Raw genomic sequence first — 15,637 nt, 5'->3', positions numbered from 1 at the left:
ACTGAATTGCACATAGCTAAGAAGTTGAAAGGCTAAAAGTTTTCTTTTTTTTCTAAATCAGTGTTTGTCAAAACGATTTGTGCACATACAAAATATTAGCACCATTAATTGTCCTCCTTTGGGATCATAATAAAGATCTGTTCTCAAAAAGAAGTCCATCCATCCATAATTCATTAATTTTAAATCAAATTTTCAAATGATTGACAGGTAATCCTAGGTGGCGTATGACAGTTTGGGTCTGGTTTGAGGAGACTGGGGTTTTAGGACAATGAAATGTAATAGCCTGCTGAATAAACATTTTATTAAAAATTTTCCTGAAATATTTACATAATGTAATAATTATTTTTAAAAGGATTTTTGCATTGATGCTGCTTTAAGAAATTATTCTAAAATGTTGTGTACCCCGTGGAGTGCCTTCATGTACCCCCTTGTGAGAACCACTGTTCTAAATCATACCATGGCATGATACCGCTTACACCCTACAGGACACAGTTGTCCATTTTCCAGTTCTGGACATGCTGACATGGGTTCAGTCGAAAAGCAAAATAAATGGAAATTTTACACACCAAGTACAAACAACATATGCATTTAGTTATTTTGTGTGTATATATATATATATATATATATATATATATATATATATATATATATATATATATATATATATATATATATATATATATATATATATATATATTAGGGGTGTTAGAAAAAAATTATTCGGCAATATATCGTGATATTATAGCGCACAATTCTCGAATCGACTCGATATGCGGCTGAATCGATTTTTAAGCATACATTTTTTTACGGGAATATATGAAGTCTTACTTAGGGTTAGGATTTACACATTAAGCATGGAAGAACGTTGTATTAATGGAACATTAAGCCTTAATATTTTATTTTAGTGCTATTCAAACATGAAACAGACTGCAACCTGAATTTTCAGATAAATAAAAAAAATGTCATACAAATCTTACAGTATACATGTACAAGTTTACTGATTAGTATTTTATAAATAAATTTAAAAAATCGCAATAATCAATTTATAGATTCGTATCGGATTAATTGGTATCGAATCATGACCTATGAATCATGATACGAATCGAATCGCCAGGTACTAGGCAATTCACACCCCTAATATATATATATATATATATATATATATATATATATATATATATATATATATATATATACACACACACACATATATATATCGGTTTAATGCCAGTTGTGCCATTGCTTGGGCTCGCTGCAGAAAGTAAGAGTGCTCTCTTGCCCTGGGTATGACCAAAGGGAAATATTTATAAATCATCCGCACAACAAATATTGAAGCTGACCCACAATGTGAAAGCAGTTCCACCCTTGGCAGCATTGTGTAAATATATTTGCAAGTGGGCCTGTTGGCTCACCTGAAAGTCTCTGCACCGAGCACCTCCCTGACTTGCGTTTGTTCTCACATTTTAGACCACATCTCGTCCACAGTGCTGTGACCCAAAGACGGCAACATGAGTGTGAGCTGCAGCGGATATTGTTTACGTGAGTAGCCGATAGCATGAATTCTCTGTCGGGCTTGTAAGATTTGTCTGCCTTGCATAATAGAGGTTCGACATCAGGAAGACGAGTGATTAAAATGAAAGATTTACAAATTCCGACATTCTTGTAGAAGCCTGAGGGGGGACATATTCCTCCGTCCCCAGTGCCATCTGTGTCCATGAATGGTCGTTTTCTATAGGTGTCCTGTGATCGATCGTTTGTGGTGACCAAAAGTCAACTGGGATAGGCTTCAGCTCACCTGTGACCGTGATCGGTAGCACTATAGAAAAGAGATACTGTAGATGCATGGATGGATCATCTTTTATTATTATTATTATGATGACAATCATTACATATTATCAAAATCTTACTTGCGTACAAAAAAAAGGTCTTGTGAAGCACTACATTAATGTTTGGAGATTAAAACTTCTGAATTCCAGGTATTGCATTTGGAGCCCGAGAAAGCCTGTAAGATTAAAACGCTTTGTAGAAAATCTCAAATATGTGGCTACGCTAATTATAGCAGCCTTGTGCACTAATGCTCCATGTTAATGTTGGTTGTAAAACCATGTTTGAGCTTTTTTATACATTATTAGACATGCAAATACCTCCGAGGTGTGTGTATGTGTGAGCGTTAAAGATGGCTGCTGGCCATACTGGATGTGGGAGGAATTACGTGGGGGTAGAGCAGAGTATAGAACGTGACGAGTTGTTCGATGTGTTGAGAAAATATGAGTACTTTGTTGTGTTCATATGGTCTAAATATGGTTTACGAGCATATTGCCCCTCCAAAAAAAAACTCAACACAACATCAAGCACCATTTGGATTAAGCAAATGTAATCAAATCAATCATTTTAAAATTCCTTATTTCTACCATTACATCATTAAAAACAATATTTAGACATAGGAGCAATTTCATGTACAGTTGATAATACTCTTAGTTTAAAAAGAAGCATTGAATGGTTTTATGCATTCCAATGAAGCAAATGATTAATGAGCAATTTTGACTTGAAGAGGTGGTCCTACCTCTGCTGACCATGGGGGAAAATTGCATTTAAATTGTGGAAGCACTCAGCAGCTGGCTGAGTCCTTTTTTTTTTGTCCCCCCCCAGTCTTCACTTTATGCAAACAAACTATAATTTGAAGGGTAAAATAAAAATAATATTTACCAAATAAATTGCCTCAATTTAATACATTTTATATGGCAAGAAGAACCGTTGTTATATAAAAACTTTACAAAGCAAATTTGCAAATAACCTTAAAAAAGTATATTTTAAATAAGTTCTTATTAAAGATACATCTCTAACAGCAACTGTTATTTTAAAGATTTTTTTTTGTCTTTTTTACACTTTGTGTGGCCAAAAATGGCATTGAATTACCTGACGCGGAAGTCAAATGGAACGAGACCTGAAGCAGCACAAAAGGCATGAATAAAATGAAAGATCCCTATAAACATGACTACAGTATTATTGGAGCAGTCTAACCTATTTTCCAGCAGAGGGCAGCAAATGCTCATCTAGTTAGCCTTGATTTGGACAGGCTGAGTATTCATTAAGGACTAGATTGGACTGGAATCTCGAGTATTGTCCTTACTCACGTGAAAAAAAAATGATAGAAATGAAACACGTTGGTTTAAATTTTAAATAAAATAGTGAAAATATCAAGATTTTTGTTTATTGAGAGTTTGTAGGTGGTTGAAAAAGGTGTTTTCCTTCCCCCACTTTGTGACAGGCACAGCAGGTTAAAAGAACCTGTTCGGTCATTTATTCCTCTTTGTTTTTTTTTTGAGGCGGTAGAAGTTACAGTTTAAATAAAATGAAAATGACATCGTCTTTGTACGCGATTTCAATACAATTGAAATGAAATAAAAATGAGACAAAACGGGTCAGGAGATCAATTCTGTCACTTTCTTGTCGTTTTGTAACAGGTTGCATGTAGAAAGGGACCAAAGCCTTTTTTTCTTTTCTTTTTTCCATACTCAATGCGGACAAATGGAATGGTTAGCAACAAAATGTTATTTGAACGCAAACTGTAAGAATTAACATTTCTCTGTGTGATTAACTAGCAAATGTAGGGGGGCAGTAGATAAAAATGTACCAGAGCCAACCTAGCCGAAGGAGGCCATCGCACTCAAGAATACGGTTCACCATGATGGGTCAAAGCCCTCCGTTAACCTCAGAGAAGCATGGCACACCAAATCAATCTTTGTCAGACATTGAGCTGAGGCGTTCATATATAACAAGTCTCCATTATTTAAGACGGATAAAAAGATTGCTGTGACAAGATGTTTTTTAACCTTAAAAAAGTAATAATACATTTTGATTGGGACTTTTTCTGGCTACTGTATTTATTTATTTATTTATTTTTATTTTGTGTTCATTAAAAAAATTGTATTTTATGAACAAATGGAAAACGGATCATATAAAAACGGCATAAATTTCATGCAACTTTAAGGAAAAATGCTATACTGACTACTACTGTAGGTCTTTCTTTAAAATGACCTTTCATTGGTTGAATATAAATTCTATGTATCAAAAGTACTAGTGGTATCGGTACATCGTTATCGGTGACTGTACTGGTATCGCTCTGAAAAATGGTGGTATTGAACATCTCTAAATACAGTGGTTGTTAACAGTTTGGTTGTTCTCTAGTATGCTAAAGCTAGCTTGCTAAAGAGGACACAGCGGACCTTATGCTGAATATCAAAGATTTTGAAATAAGCTTTGCACAATGTTCCATACTGTAAGTAGGACATGAATCAACTTTGATGTGTCTTGCCACAGCATCACGAAGAAGTGATTAGACAGACTCGCAGCAAGACGAACCGCTGAGAAAGTTTAGAACACGTTTCCAACCTCACCACTGCACTACTAACTGCGTCCTCAACCCTGTGAGAAACCCCCAAGTGTGTGTCAGGCTGCTTTTTGGTGAGACATCCTAAACCACTTCTTTTGCTTCTAAGGAAAAAAAAAAAGCGGTGACCTCATTCTGCTCTCATGAGAACCAACTGATTTGATTCCAGGCCTGACCATGTGGGGGCCTCGCGGATGGATAAACCAGGCTGCTGCTCCATTGCACTCGTGCACTTTCACGCTCATAAACACAGTCAAGGCTCAGTGCCGGCACACTCGTCACTGAACTCCTGCCCTTCCAATCCCTCACTGTTACTCTTCCAAATTCCTACACACACGCACACACTTTGCTCCTTCTTCCAGCTGTTAAACTGGTTGTTGTAATTAAATAATTTATTTGCCATTTGTTTCTCCTGCTCAAGGCTAATTGAGTGTTCAAGATCTTAATTAGATTAGTGCTCTCTTTTCACCTCGTTTTTTTTTCTTTCCCCTTCCCCTCCCTAGCTTTTCTCTCTCCAACGCTTGGCTTTTCATGTTTGGAGTGCAGCGTTGGAAATCTGCGAAAGCTGTGATCACTGAGCAACCTCTGCTAATCATTCGCTACGCTCTGGAAGCAGCTGTAATTAATGAAGTCCTTACAAAGTGACAGGTACGCCACATCCAAAAGTGTTTGTATAAGAACGCAGAGGGGTTTTCTTTTCTTTTTCTTTTTTTATCCTAAAAAAAAAAAAAAAGAAGTATTTTGTTTCTCCGGGTGCAAATGCTTGTGTTTCACAGACAAACAAATCCCAGCCAACTTGTTTTGCAATCTTGGTGATGTCGCAGACAGATAAAAGCTTTAAATTATTTATGGTGCGGTTGTTAGCAAAGATACTCCGGGTCCTAATAAACTCGGCACTGATTGATCTTCTCAGTACCTTTGTGCTTAAAATAGGAGAGTCAGAGCTGGATTCCGACAGAAAGCCTTTTATTTTGTGTTTGTTTGCTCTTCTGTGACTTCTATTCACCCTGTTTTTTTTATTGGAAAGTTACTGAACAAAAACTTTAGTAATTAGATACGGAACTTGAAGTGACTATTTCACAACGTATTTAAACAAGATTTGTTTTTCATTCAGGATTGTCAACTTTGTATGAGAGACAGTTTCAACAAACTGTATAAACAAGGTACTGAACTAGTCATGCTCCTTTCTAATGATTTAAACAACAGATGCATCTTAAAATAATCTTTTAGGGCTTCAACAACCCTTTACAATGGGGCTAAACATTGTATAGTACAAAGTCTTTAGTACAAACATTAGGAGTGTCAGGCGATAACAATTTTTAATCGTAATTAATCGCATGACTTTAATAGTTAACTCACCATCAATTTTATATCTGTTCTACATGTACAATAAAATGTACAATATTTTTTTTCTAAGTTTTTGTACTTTTTAAACATCAAAGTAGAAAAATGATAAACTAAAAGAAATATAGCTGCATCTTTTAGTCATTGATACAGTACTTTAATAATAATTCATAAAATTGAGTTAAAATGAAAACGATGTACTGTACTGTAAAAAGCGAGTGTGATATTGATTTGTGTGTTGAGGTCATTTTTCTGCCGCGAGATGGCATAATTGCATTTGTAAGACGTTGGTGACAGCTCAGTGCATTTTTATTTTCGTATTAAGAGCTATTTAACATGAGGTAACTTGTGAAATTCTGCACATTTTTAAAGTTGGAAAATACAAATTTACCCCAGCCTCCACAAATATATGCATTATTATTAAAATTATTACCGCTAAATTTTGACTTGGACGTGTCTGCTGCATTGCGACTGGAATTCCTCCTTTCCAAATAAGGGGCGGTCATTAATTGTGTGTTTAATTTTTTTTTAGTGGCATTACTCAAAATGAACACACTAATTTTGATTGGTTGTTACCTGAGCCCTGAGCAGCTGTGTTGTCATTTTCAGTCGACAGCATGTGGCAAAATGGCCGTCCCCCTGAAATGGATAAAAACAGGTGGATTTCGCTGCTTGATTCATATTCCACAAACGTAAAATTCATCAGAATACTGTTTCGACTAGTGGAGGCTGCTAACATGTTATTGCAAAAAAAAATTTTGACTTGACTTCTGAAATATTTGTGCTCTATGGTCATACCTGACAGTCAAAAACGGGGAAACTGTGGCCCAGACCACCACCAACTACAATCTAACCTCTCACACTGTGTGAAAAGCGATGTTAGTCTTGCAAGGCTAATATCCCAATGGGCCAGAATTCCAAAACAGCAGGTCCTTGCAGACTGCAAACACATTTGTCAGTGGAAACCGCACGCTTAGTGGAGCGGGTTATTATTATTGCCCGCCACACCACCTGCTGAGAAACTCTTTGCAGGCTGCTACACTTACGCATGTTGATGGGAAATAAGCAAGAAATGCAAATGATGGGAAATTTGAAAGAAAGAAAGAAAAGAATAGCACCATAGTTGCAATAATGAAGTTTGAATTATTGTCAACATTTGGTCAGCTCTAATATCCACTAGCTGGTAGTCTGCTTCCAACATTATGCAGTGTCGACCTTATCTTTTCCTACACTTTATTACTTAATATTTTCATTTAAATATTTTTGTAGAAACTGACAAATAGGGGAGCTTCATGTAATTTGAGGGAGTACAAGTTTGCTAAAACTATGCTGAAAGACTTCAACGAGCACTTTATGAAACTATTGAAGATACAGGTTCAGTATTTTTTAGTCGACATGCACATAATAGATCCCAATGAGTCTCGTGTGCTCTCTGCCTCTTCTGCCTATTTTGATCAATTTTAAGTTTTATTTTCAAAAGAAACAACAAATAAAGAAGCTATTCTTTTCTAATGCTATTTCTCTTTTTCTTTTTTCTTTTTACCTGGTTAAAATATTGAAGGGCAGAAAGATTTCGAAAGTTTGTCCAAGAGGATTTATGGTTAGACCACAAGAAGTGATCATGAAAGGTGGTGTGCCAGTATGAGTTTTTATTTTTAATATAATAGTGTTGCCAGCATGTAGCCAACACCAATAACTTGTTGATGTATATAGGATTTGCTGGATGTGCTTCTTTGTTGATCGCAGCAATTTCGTGTCATTGTAAAGATGTGAACTGGTACTGTAGGTGCCGCCCAATTTCTAAGGAACTAGAAATAATGGGACATTTTGTTGAGTGGCTGCTGCCTGGAACTGGTTCCCGTGTTGTGTTTATTGACAGTTGACAAAAGCAGCGGGATGCATTCTGAAGTGTTTTGGGCAGAATTATCTGATCATCTTTAGCCTAATGTTTCAGAACCCATTGGACGGCGCTTCACAGTGCAGATGGACAATGACCCAAATCATACAGGGGATTTTAAAGCAAAGAAGTGAAATGCAATTGTCACCTGACCTGAATCCGATTAAGCATGCATTTTAATTGAAGACAAAACTTGAAGGGAAACTGTCCCAAAAGCAAGCGGGAAGTGAAGATGTTGACAGTTGAGGCCTGTCAGAGAATCACCAGGGATGAAATATTTATGCGTTCCAGACTTCAGGCTATAATTGACAGCAAAAGAATTGTAGCTTGATTCATGATTGTTGATTTATATTTTAAGTTTTGGTACCACAAACTATTGTAATTCTACAGCGTTCACATGATATGGATACCAATTCTCTCAAAATCAAGCTGTCAGTCAGCAGTTAAAGCACATCTTGCTTCTTTTATTTCAAATGTAGTGTGGTTGCGTTTAGACCCAATAAGGTGAGAAGTGCGTCCATGTCCCAATATTAATTGATCTCGCTGTAATCCACTGGTGGTTGAATGATATAATATAATATAATATAATATAATATAATATAATTATGCACTGTTGAAAAAAAATCATTTATTTAAAAAAAAAACCTTTTTCAACATTTTTTCACTGAGAAATTCTAAGTAAATTGTACAAGGAGAGTTTTAAGTAAATTTTACAAGTTTATTTAAAAAAGTAAAAGCACACAAAACAAAAGAATGAACCCGCAACCTTCAGGTTGCGTGACAGCCATTCTACTACCTGAGCCATTCCGCTTCTGCTGTTAGTATATTGATGTTGTACCTCCCAGAGACTTTTTTGGTCTAATTTTGGACACACCAGCAATGCAGTATAGTGGCATGGCTCAGGTGCTAGAGTGGCCTGAAGGTCCCAATCTGAAGGTCATAAGTTCCTTCCTCAACGTTTTTTTTTTAAATAAACTTGTAAAATGTACTCGAAACTCTCCTTGTACAATTTACTTTGAATTTGTGAGTGAAAAAACGTTACAAGATTTTTTTTCAATTAAATATTACTTCTTCTTCGACTTTTTTTTTTTTTAAGCGTGTGTCCCCACAACCCATTTAACAGATGTTCACAGCACACACACTCTTCGTCACCCAAGCAGAAAAGGGGCAAATGATCTGTTTTCCACTATTTGCCGTCTTCCAAGTCTGTGTGTCTCTTGTACTGCCTCAGTGAGTCAACACAATGTTGCTGTGTTGGGACATTCATAAGGACGTCCTGAGGCTTTGTGTCTGCATGTCTGCGGCTTTCAGTGTTGTCGGTTGCTACCCGGTTGACATCTGGCTAAGACCGTTGACTTGATTTGTTGTGACCATTTGTCAGCATTACTGGTGTAGATGAACAAGGACTCCACTTGTGACTCGTCGTTGACAGGGTCTCCGGTCGGTACGTTTTGTGTTTGTTGGGAGCCTGTCGTCCAGACATGGTTGACGTAGATGTCGCTCTGTGCATGACAGAAGTTCTGTAGCTTTGTTGAAACATATATTTGGCAGTTGGAAATATGTAGGACATCTTTAACTCATTTGCTCCCAAAAACGTATAAACACGTTATATTTTAAATATTACCATGCTCCCAAAGACATATTTATACGTTAAAAAATAAATAATAATAATAATAATAATTATGCTAGAGCATACAGAAGGCTTTGATGCAGCCTCTGAACTGAAGAGGATGACCAGCAGGTGGCAGCAGAGTATAAGAGATCAGCCAGGGCCATGTTGCAACAAGCTGTTTTCCCCACGGTTTGAAACAGATTTGTGAATAATGATGAACCTTAGCTATATTCTAATTCTAATTGCTGCAAAACGGAAACAGATAGAAATAGAGACTCTAATCTTTCTTTTGATAGGTTCCATGTTTTTATAGCAATATAACACAATATTCTGTGGGCCTTGCAAAATCAATTAAAATCCAGTAAAATAGCCGGGAGCGAAGGGGGTTGCTTCAGTGAAAATGACTGGGAGTGAATCAGTTAAAGATGAATACAGAGCCATTAAAAAAGAGAGAAAAATGTGGCATGAATGTAATCCAGTTTTGAGCGTGCGTGTGATAACCTTGACAGAATTACGAATCAGCATAAAGACACTCGGACCTTTGCTCTCAGCCGCCTCTTGAGTCACTTTAGATCCAACCATTACTGAGCGGTTAAAGGTCGGGAGGTCTGGCAATAATTGTTTCTACAGGCTTTTGAATAACAATGAGCTTGAGGCCAATTATAAAATCACTGTGAGCTACCGCAGACGTGTAAAGCAGAGATGGAAGGCGACAAGGGACCCACAGGACGAGCGAAGCCGTTTCATCACTTTTGCTTCCCTTCCTCGGCAGCACGTTATTAATAACATAAATCAGTGGTGGCATCAATTTTAATAGAGGGCTGTGGGAAAACAGTCGAGGTCTCTGTAGATAGCTGCTCCTCATTTGAAAATCCATTTGCATAAAAGATTCACACAATGCAGATTTGAGTTTTTAATATAAACTGTGTATATTCATTTATTAGTAATAAAATTCTTTTTACATAGTGGGATTTATGCAGCAACGCTTTGGAATATAAATCAATGTCTTTTAAGAACAAACGTCTTTGCGGCTTTTCTTCCGATGTGTGGCGTGATCGTGTGCGCTCATGCGTGCGTGCGTATCAGCTACTGTCCGTCCCTGCCGCGGTAAAAGCAGCCGCGTGTGTGCATGTTTGCCAAGGTGCTCTAATGCGCTGTGATGTTGTGTTTTAGGTGACATGACATCAGTAGACAAGGCTGAGTGGCCACCTGGAGGCTGTCCTCCTCTGAGAAACAAAGGAACAACTGCTCCCATATTAGTGCTTTGCCAGGTGGGAGGGTGGGGGGTAGAGTGGGGTGGGGGGGCCTTGTCAGGTGGAACATGCTGTGAGGTGAGCTTCCCCTGCACTAACACTTTGCTCACAACTGACATGCTACTACTACATCAGTCCAGCAGCCTTTAGAGCTTTGTTTTTTTAACCTTTTTGGAGGTACTGAAGCCCACCAGGGTCCTATCTGCATTTCCTGAACCCTTCTTTATTGAAAAATAGTTGGCATGGCTCAATGGTAGAGTGGTTGTCTCCCATCTGTGAGGTTGTGGGTTCGATCATCACTCCTGGTGACCATGTCGAAGTGTCCTTGAGCAAGACACTCAACCCTGATTTGCTCCCAATGGACCTGGCAGCGCCCTGTGTCGGCCATTGGCGTGTGAATGTGACCATCGCCCTGTATAATAGAAAAGTAGCACTTTGCCGCCATCATGTAGCATATGTAGGCAATTGTAAATACTGGTGGGTATCAATTGTGCTCAGATTTTCACTATTTATTGCAGGACTCAGCCCTTAAACACGGCCATGTTAATTTCCACAGACCTCAGCTCTTCCTTCTAACCATTATTGCACCAAATTGGAAATATTGATCTACGCTACTGAACAAAATGTGTACAAATATCCTTGTATTGGTTTGAGCTCATGCAAGCAAAGCTCAATAATGCATACTGACAAACTTGTTCGTACAGGATATGAAAATAGTTTTGCCATAAAAGATACCATACGGGGTAGCAAAGTGAAAGATATAAGCCTTTAGGTTGCACTTATTGTTTAAATTGCATCGAAGACTTAGTGACTACCTCCTTTGTAGCTGAGTTTATTTTGTCTCTTGATGAAGCAATCAATGCAGTTTTAATTGTTTGCTGTTAGCCTTAGTGCTGCCCTAATAGAGCCGTATTTGCCTGTTTGCAGGAGGAGGCCATGGTGCTGAATAATGCATGGCCCATCGCACAGCTTTGCAGTATGAATTATGGACACATCGGAGTGAGACACGAACTTGCGCTGACTAGCTGCAGGTGAGAATAGAGAATGAGACAGCAGGAAGAAAAAAAAGTTTCATTCCTAGCTGGCTGCCTCACCTTTATTGGATTTGATGCACGAGAGGAAGCTGAGATGTCTTGGCCACTTCCATGTGATGCGGCTATGAAACCTAAATATTAAGACCAATTAAAAAAACTAGAAAAACTATAATTATGTAAGTTTCCTTTGGACCAAACAGAATTTATAACAATATATATATTTTTTAATAACATACATTGATTTATGTTGGCAAAAACGTGAAGTTCGAATTCAGCATGTGCACTGTGCAGAAGGACGTTTTTTTTTTGGTACATAACAAGAAAATGTTTAAATGTAAAAAACAAAAAATATTAAGACACATAAAATTCTTTGAAACACTATAATTATGGTAGTTCCTTTTGGATAAAACAACATTTACTAAATTTGTTATTTTAAATTTAAAAAAGATGCAAATGTATAAATATTTTTTTTTTAATTAATATTTGTTTTACGATGATGCTGATTTTGTAATTGTGGAGTGTAATACAGTAATTGAAATTGTAATTGAATTCAATTAATTGCACAGCTGAATATTACCCGTCTACATTTTTATTTTTTTTCCAGTCAAACAAGTTATACGAACACAGCACAGTGCTTAGCACTATGACATATTTTGGTTGCTCTGAGTCCCACTCTGCCTCAGTATGGTGTTCCACAGGGTTCAATTTTGGAGCCCCTGCTGTTTTCATTGTATTTGCTACTCCTGAGTTCCATTTTAAGAAAACATGGTATCCCCTTCCACAGCTTGTGCTCTATAAATAAATAAATAAAGTTGTGTTGAGTTCAGAACGCCAGCCTCGCAGTTTGAAGGTTCTGGTTTCATATATCTGCTATGGTTTTCTAGTGTGGACTTCACACATTCCAAAAACATGCAGTCATGTGCATTGAAGACCTAAATTGTTGATGGGTGTGAATGTAAGTGTGGCTGCTCATTTGTCTGCCCTGCAATTACCTCTCGCCCAAATGTCAGCTTGGATCGGCTCCATCTCATCTGAGATGATGGATGAACTTAACCACGAAACTTTAAAACAAACCTCACGTGTTACCATTTATCTTTTTTTTTTCTTTCAAGCCAAACACATTGCACTTCAAATTACAACTTGTTTTGTTCTCAACATCCGCCTGCCCTGACAAAGACAACTCCAGTGCGTGAGTTGCATCTGCATGCGCACATAAAAATAGCCCAGAGCTTGTCAAGTTGTTTCCTTTCTTCTTGTTCCTGTCTGCTCTTTGAAAGACTGTTTAGGAATCGGATGGTGTCTGATTTGTGGGAGGCGGCTGCTTTGTGTTGAAGGCTGTGACACTGGGGTGCGCTTTAGGGCAAAGAGGACTTGAAGCGGAGCGTCACCTTGGAGATGCACAGGGAGCAGATCTATCAGGAAAGAAGCTCGGGCATCTCACCCCCCTCGGGAAAATGTGCGTGTTGTCAAAGGAGGGGGGGGGGGGGACTGTCTTCTGACAACTTATTATCATATTCATAGAAAAAAAAAAGCAACAGTAACAGCACAACAAAACAGAAGCGTGTGCAGCTTTAAGGACATATTGGCCGCTTTCCATTACATCCTCAACTATGCAAATCACTCTGTGTTTGCCTTGCCTGAAAAAGCAACACTATTATTATTAGCGGCATAAAAGAAAAGTCTGACTGGGGGTTATTTTACCTCTCCCAGTGGGGAGTGTGCAAATTAACAAAAGAGAAAATTGAATGCAACGTTCCCTGCTTCTTTATTTTTCATCTCTTGCCCCCACACGAGCAAATTAATTAGCTCTGAATATGTCTTAATGATATTTATACTTTTTGGTGTCGTTGTCTAATTGTGCTTTCTTAAAGAAATGTATTCAGTGTGTTTGAGAAGAAAACTTGCTTGTAAGGGTAAATTATGAGGAAAATGTTGCGTCTTATTATGCTGTATATTTTCTCTATTGCTCACATCATTAGGCCGGCTTCTGTTATGATTATGCCGAAGCAGCCTGCTTCTGTCTCCAGTTGCCGCGTCTCTGGAGGTATCGATTCTGCGCCGAGTTGTTGGTCAATTAGTATGTGCGTGTAATTCAAAGGCTGAGGAACGACCGCAGGGAAATAAAAAGTCGCGTGCTTGTTTTTTTCTTTTTGTCCTGTGTGCTTTCAGCGCTGGTGTAAATTTGGATGTTTTGGAGAAATAGAAGCCACACTCAACCTCCGCCAAGGTCGATTCCTCCTACCTTATTTTCTAATGCAGGGGTCTGCAACCTGCTGCTCTGGAGCCACACGTGGCTCTTTAGTCCCTCTCCTGTGGATCTCTAAGAATTTTTTTTTTTAGTCATGTTTAGATAAAATATTAATAATTAAATATTTTTAATGTCAGAAAGGAGAGATGAAAGGTTAATGATAAAAGTTTTTATTTTATTTTATAAATAATCCACAAATGTCCAAAAAGTTACCATAAAATATCCAAAATTGAAGAGGTTAAGTAGAAATTTACCATAAATTGTCCATGAAATTGCCAAAAATGCCAAAGAATTGAATAAAAAAGAAAGAAAAGAAAATGTCCAAAAACAAAAGAAACTCAGAAAATTGCCATAAACTATTTTTGGACTTACCCCCCCCCCCCCCCCAAAAAAGAGTAACTATAAAATGTCCACAAAATTGCAAAAAATAGCCATAAAATGTCCAAGAGAGGAAGAAAATGACCACATGTCCATAAAATTGTCAGAAATTTGACAGAAAATCAAAAAATTTATGAAAAATTACAAATAAATGAATGCAAAAATGAGAGGTAGAAGAGAATGAATCTCAACGTATTGGATGCTGAATATTTTTGTGTTATGGTGTAGCTCTATATAGCTCTTGGCCCCTCAGTAGTAAGTACATTAGACTAACACTAACACTCCAATTCCTTCACATTTTTTTTGCAGCTCCAGACACATTTTTTGTTATCTATTTGGCCTAAAAATGCTCATTAACGTAATGTTGTAACACACAAGCTGAGGTTCTTGTACACTTCACTAACCTGCTTAAAGTCTAAACTTCCTAATTTGGACTCTTTCGTGTAACTAAATACGGTAACCAAAACATTACTCGGCTCTTGGTGTGGTGCAGTACCGTTCTACACCACTGCAAGTACAACCACAATAATAAACACAAAGTTAAATTCTTACCTCTCTCCCCGTGTCAGTCATTTATAGGCCAATTAAAGTGTGTCTGTGAATTTGGTAGACCGCAATGTGCGTCACTAGGCGTTTTTCTATTACACGTCCCCCCTGCGCATCTGCAAATTTGGTTCCAAAAAGTAGACTCGATTTTAGACTCGGTGGAAGCCGGTCTAAATGGTAGCGCAGGTGGTGTAACACAATTTTGTTGGATTTGATTGATTCACAGACAGATTCTGAGCTCCGCTGATGTTTGTGCTGGATGTCATTGTTTTTACAATTAGATGATATTCCAAAATGGTTCCGCCCTAATTATGATGTTTCTGGCCAGTGTATATAATAGGATGGTCATTAGGGTGACATATTGCCCTCCTCTAAATTCTTGGCCTTCCCTGCCAAAGCCAATTAAAAGTGCATCAGATGTCTATTTGATCAAATCAAAGCTTATTGAGTTTAATTAAGTCTTTTAATCCGCCCAGTTATTTATTTTCCACAGCGTCAATATCACCTTGATCTGCTTATTACCGACTAACGAGAGGCTTTTCAGTGCAGCAGGCAGATGCAAGTCAAACATTTGTTCAAGGTTCTAAGATAGTACTCCTCCATCATTTTTATTTGAAAAGAAATGACAGGCTTTACTTCATATTTGACCAATTTTATATATTTATTCATCATAGATTAATACCACACAGTTTTAAATTGATACCCTCATTATCTCACGCTCAATTTTCTTTCTTAAATGTGCACACCTCTAAATGCATCCCTTCTCTTCATTTCCATCTGGTTACGGAAATCGCGTCAACTCTTCATGACTCCTCAATCAAGAACGCGACAACTTTTATGAATATTTCACACTGATCATGACCAGTCCACAAATGGGAGAAGGTGCGATGATGTCTTATGGAACAGACGGAGAAAATGAGAGTGGGAAGGCAAAG

The 15,637-nt window shown here is 37.7% G+C and overlaps 1 long non-coding RNA gene across 4 annotated transcripts in view; it reads left to right on the top strand.

The window, feature by feature from the left end:
* Positions 1-15,637, top strand: part of LOC147177467 (uncharacterized) — a 43,069-nt gene that overhangs the window by 2,855 nt on the left and 24,577 nt on the right. For 2 of the 4 annotated variants that reach the window (XR_015094303.1, XR_015094302.1), the window contains exons 2-5: positions 1,468-1,539; positions 4,321-4,464; positions 4,560-5,038; positions 11,424-11,527. This is a non-coding gene — a long non-coding RNA (uncharacterized LOC147177467). Of the gene's footprint in view, positions 1-1,467; positions 1,540-4,320; positions 4,465-4,559; positions 5,039-10,416; positions 10,514-11,423; positions 11,528-15,637 lie in introns of those variants that run through there. The other 2 variants (XR_015094304.1, XR_015094301.1) reach the window with 2 other exon arrangements.

The sequence above is a fragment of the Leptonotus elevatus genome, chromosome 3 (genome assembly GCF_054856555.1).
Source record: "Leptonotus elevatus isolate MCC_2025b chromosome 3, RoL_Lele_1.0, whole genome shotgun sequence".
Taxonomy (NCBI): domain Eukaryota; kingdom Metazoa; phylum Chordata; class Actinopteri; order Syngnathiformes; family Syngnathidae; genus Leptonotus; species Leptonotus elevatus.
Note: the sequence above shows the minus strand (reverse complement) of the source record. Positions and strands in the feature narration are given on the sequence as shown.